The following is a 6,000-nucleotide window of genomic DNA, read 5'->3' as shown; positions in this document are numbered from 1 at the left end:
ATATTTCGTTGTATTTTTGCCATAACGATATTCTTGACGATATGAAAAAATCGTATCTATTCATTTTTTTTTATTTCAAGAACGTACAATTCACAAAATAAGTCATATTTTCAGCATGAAACAAGCAAGTGAAACAAAAGTGATCCCTCAGTTCTTTAGTTTGCCAACATTCATTCAGAGTGAGATCCAGATTCTGTACTAAATATTATATATATATATATATATATATAATATTATATAACAAAATCAAATCGACCACAAATCTAAAGTGCACATCTTACCAGTTGCCAAATACAAAAAAGGTTACCCTTGAAGCTTCTTTTAACCTCCATGATATTTATTTATTATTTTGTACGCTCTGCCAATTTTCTCCTCAAATCCCGACGCCTGGTCGGTGCCCCTCGGCGTCGGAGAGCGACGCACCAGCTGCCTCTGTAGGTTAGGTTAAGTTTCAACCTGTTGGAACGGCGTGTCAGTAATACGCTTGTTACACGCATAGTCTCTTTTCAAAATAAAGTGTCTTCACATGACAATGTAGACAAAAAACAACTTAGTCAGGTTTACCAAAAGAGCGTGGGAGTCGTTAACTTGGCTGACTAGCGACTCACGTCCCCACAGAGTGACTAACTACTCGCATCACGACGGACAAAACGAGTCAAGTGAGTCACGTGACTAATGACTCTAGCAACTCAGGTAACTAAGGAGTCAGGTGGCAAAATGTCGATGTTTGACTTTAGTTTTGGACTGGACAGGAACGCCGGTCTCTTGGATGAAAGTCCTGTGTTTGTTCCACCTCCAATCCCACTTAGCCGTCAGCGGACTGCCACTAAACGGGGCTTCGGTATGTCGATTTCCAAGACCTGCGTTCATTTTGACTAGCGGTTATGTTGAGAGGCATTTCCGACGTTTACTCATAAAACGTTTTTTGTTGAGCTTCACAAAAGCTTACTTTGCGTTGATTCCTGTGAGCGTGGTAACTCACTCCTGCCTGCGTTTGCATGGTGACAGAGGAGCGTGAAGAGAGGCAGAGACGCTGCAGGAGGAGCCGCCTACAGAGATGGCTCCGAGCATTAAGTCGCTAAAAGGCTCTGAAAAGTCTGGCTATTCATAAAACACTCGGCAAAACACCACTGACTGAAGTTTGTCGCTAGCAATTTTGCTTTCAGCCATGCTTGTTGTTGCTGCAACGGTATGGACGACATTACGTAAACAAGCGGAGATAATTACCACTGTCACAATAATATTATATTTCTATCATACTAAACCGGTATTAACGTGAACGATATGATATGGCAAAGCCCTAGTTTTCCTGTGGACAAACCTTTTAAAAAAAAAATATGATAAAGTGATTACAAAAGAAGTGCAGTACATTAACTCCCATACAGCTAAGGGAATACAAAGAGAGTGATGACAACAGCAATCTGAGGAGTTTATGTAAGGATTACAGATACTTCAACCCAAAAGCACAACTCTGAGACAAAAATACAAGTTTAGTTCTTTTACTTGAGTTCAGGCAGGGTCAAAACCAGGAGGTCAGTCAAACAGGCGAAGAAATCCAATAAGGGGCAGGCAGAAATCCAAGGTCCAAAACAGGCAGACAGGGTCGGAACAGGCAGATCAGGAACAATATAAAGATACGCTGGAGAACTTGGCAATAACACACAAGACAATCTAGCAGGGAACAAGTGCAAGTGAGGGGACCTAAGTAGTGAGGGCTAATAAGGGAATGGGCTGCAGGTGACATGGGTGTGGAGGACCAGGTGAGGGGATGAGAGGTGATCGGGTGTGAATGGTAGCATCTGAAATGACAGGAGAGTTAATAAAACAAGCAAACAGGATGAAAACAAACTAATATGAAGGGGAATTTGTGACAGTTTAACACAGTTTCAGACGGATGGGTATGAGAGTAAAAGTGGAGGTCCATCAAAATGGATGCAGATGGGTACGTGTGTGTGTGTGTGTGTCTGTGTATAACAGATGCACATGATGTAGCACGAATATATAATAATATACTGTATATATTTATTGAAATTGAATGCTATAATGTTTAGCTGAAATGATAACACAACACATACCAGAACCGTATTGCTTATTGTTTTCTGTGCAATAACTCATGCTATCAAGGATCAACGCGCAAGCTCAGCACCTGTCCGATTTGTGTCCCTTTTTTATCACATTCTCTCCGACTCTTCTGTATGTGTGGGACACGCCCAGCGTGTGCTGTGGGCCTCAAATGTCTCATTTCACGTGACACGTTATTCGAAACGCGCTGGTGTCTGTCTGCCCTTCAGAGACCGATATAAAAAGAGACGGAAACAAGAGACAGAGGCAGGCAGAGAAGTGAGACAGACGAAATGGTCACGTTGTATGAGTCAGCTGCGGTCCACACAGAAGCACCTCCGAGCTGCTCCAACATGTTCCTCATGACCCCTACAGTAATGGAGCCCCGAGCACCAGCAGCACTGAGCCTGTGCACAGACATGCTTTCTCCATTAGTTCATTGACCAGCAGACGTGTTGGAGACCGGGGCGAAACTTAATGCATTACACGGGACACAGTCCTTGTAAAGGCTGGTGGTATTTCACGGTAGGACAAAGCCAGATTTCTTACACAAAAAGGGAAACATCAGGCCACCGATCCCACAGATTCAGTGCCTGAGATGCCACATGAGCTGTTTAATGCTGAATTATTGAAACACAGTTTCCCTTAAATTATGCATGGCGTGAGACCCTTGAAAGACTTTCTACATTGCTCTGATGTAACGCTGTCCTAACAAACTTTAATAAGTAAAGGGGCCTTTTATAACCGTCGAGGGGCTCCTCAGATTGCAGCTGCGGGGAGACTGCAGATTGGTCTTTGATGTGATGGTGGCGCCTTTAGTTCGTCAACCGTTTTTTTTGTACCGTGTCCCAAGGGGGGTTGCGCAAGAATCCTTGAAGTATCATGACCAAGACAGCCGGACAGTTTGCAATTCTGCCACATGAACACGGACCGATACGAGGTACTTTCTGCCTGCTTAGTGTTTAGAGTGACTAAAAAAACTTTACGTTCCTAGCTGGACTTTGAGAGAAGAAACTAGGCCAGCACTCCAAAACAATGTCTAGACTCTTAAATTGTGGCTATTTTCCCCTCAATAAATTGTTCCATCAATTCAGAATATATTAAATAAATGCATTCGTACTCTCTCTGAGCAGGCTTACTGCAATATGTCAAACCTGCTATTCTTTCCTATTTCATACTGTGGATGTAGGCTTCTAATATATATGATAGATGTGAAACATGTTCATTTAATTAAAAGTGACGAGAACTAGACCAGCACCTGTGGCAAATATCCTGGAGTGAAATGCTACCATCCATCCATCCATCCATCATCTTGGGGGCAGCAAGCTTAGAACAGTATTCCAGACATCGCTCTCTCCAGTAACATTGACACCGCACTGAACCTCCTGTTCATCTCATACTCCATTTTACCCTCAGTCGTGAACAAGACCAAGAGATACTTGACTTCCTCGCTTTGGCCAGTGGCTCACTCTCCAAACCCGAAAGGGCGCAATCCATCGTTTTCTGGCAGAGAACCATGGCCTCAGACTCTCAGTCCAAACCGCTTCAAACTCGGCTGCAAACCACCTCAGTGCCTCACGGCCTGCTGGAGCCAACAGACACATCATCAACAACAGGGGTCCCTAATAGGCGAACCGCGTTCCGGATCCGGACCCAGACGCCGTTGTATCCGGACCCAGGACCTAAAACCAATAAATAATTGAGAATTATTACATTTTGACTGAGCGTTATAAATCACATCACGTGATGCAGCTCAGCCACTCAAATATGAGTATTCTGACAAGTTTCCTGACTCGAGATGTACACACACCATGACACACGGGGGAGAGACGAGGAAAGAGAACGAAGAGCAGGAGTATTGCTCAAATCAGAGAAGTCATTTCACATGACGTCCTCCAGAGAGAGAAAAGTGGTCAGAGGGACCAGAGACACCAGAGAGACCAGAGACACCAGAGAGACCAGAGACACTAGAGAGACAAGAGACACCAGAGAGACCAGAGAGACCAGAGACACCAGAGAGACAAGAGAGACAAGAGAGACCAGAGAGACCAGAGAGACCAGAGAGACAAGAGAGACAAGAGAGACCAGAGACACCAGAGAGACAAGAGACACCAGAGAGACAAGAGACACCAGAGAGACACAAGAGAGACACCAGAGACACCAGAGAGACCAGAGACACCAGAGACACCAGAGAGACCAGAGACACCAGAGACACCAGAGAGACCAGAGAGACCAGAGACACCAGAGAGACCAGAGAGACCAGAGACACCAGAGAGACCAGAGAGACCAGAGACACCAGAGAGACCAGAGAGACCAGAGACACCAGAGACACCAGAGAGACCAGAGACACCAGAGAGACCAGAGAGACCAGAGAGACCAGAGAGACCAGAGACACCAGAGAGACCAGAGACACCAGAGAGACCAGAGAGACCAGAGAGACCAGAGACACACCAGAGAGACCAGAGAGACCAGAGACACCAGAGAGACCAGAGAGACAAGAGACACCAGAGAGACCAGAGACACCAGAGAGACCAGAGACACCAGAGAGACCAGAGAGACCAGAGACACCAGAGAGACAAGAGACACCAGAGACACCAGAGAGACCAGAGAGACCAGAGAGACCAGAGACACCAGAGAGACCAGAGACACCAGAGACACCAGAGAGACAAGAGAGACCAGAGACACCAGAGAGACAAGAGAGACCAGAGAGACCAGAGAGACCAGAGACACCAGAGAGACAAGAGAGACCAGAGAGACCAGAGACACCAGAGAGACCAGAGACACCAGAGACACCAGAGAGACACCAGAGAGACAAGAGAGACCAGAGACACCAGAGAGACCAGAGACACCAGAGAGACAAGAGAGACCAGAGACACCAGAGAGACCAGAGACACCAGAGAGACCAGAGAGACCAGAGACACCAGAGAGACAAGAGACACCAGAGAGACAAGAGAGACCAGAGACACCAGAGAGACCAGAGAGACCAGAGACACTAGAGACACCAGAGAGACCAGAGACACCAGAGACACCAGAGAGACCAGAGACACCAGAGAGACACCAGAGAGACAAGAGACACCAGAGAGACCAGAGAGACCAGAGAGACAAGAGAGACCAGAGACACCAGAGAGACCAGAGAGACCAGAGACACCAGAGAGACAAGAGAGACCAGAGACACCAGAGAGACCAGAGACACCAGAGACACCAGAGAGACCAGAGAGACACCAGAGAGACAAGAGACACCAGATACACCAGAGAGACAAGAGAGACCAGAGACACCAGAGAGACCAGAGACACCAGAGAGACAAGAGACACCAGAGAGACCAGAGACACCACAGACACCAGAGAGACAAGAGACACCAGAGAGACAAGAGAGACCAGAGACACCAGAGACACCAGAGAGACAAGAGAGACAAGAGACACCAGAGAGACCAGAGACACCAGAGAGACCAGAGAGACCAGAGACACCAGAGAGACCAGAGAGACACCAGAGAGACCAGAGACACCAGAGAGACCAGAGACACCAGAGAGACAAGAGACACCAGAGAGACAAGAGAGACCAGAGACACCAGAGAGACAAGAGAGACCAGAGAGACCAGAGACACCAGAGAGACCAGAGACACCAGAGACACCAGAGAGACAAGAGAGACAAGAGACACCAGAGAGACCAGAGAGACCAGAGAGACCAGAGACACCAGAGAGACAAGAGAGACCAGAGACACCAGAGACCAGAGAGACCAGAGACACCAGAGAGACCAGAGAGACCAGAGAGACCAGAGAGACCAGAGAGACAAGAGAGACCAGAGACACCAGAGACCAGAGAGACCAGAGACACCAGAGAGACCAGAGACACCAGAGACACCAGAGACACCAGAGAGACAAGAGAGACAAGAGACACCTGAGAAACAACAGACTCTTATAGGTTAATTCTTCACACGGACA

This window comes from Pholis gunnellus (genome assembly GCF_910591455.1).
Source record: "Pholis gunnellus genome assembly, chromosome: 9".
In the NCBI taxonomy this organism is placed as follows: domain Eukaryota; kingdom Metazoa; phylum Chordata; class Actinopteri; order Perciformes; family Pholidae; genus Pholis; species Pholis gunnellus.
Note: the sequence above shows the minus strand (reverse complement) of the source record.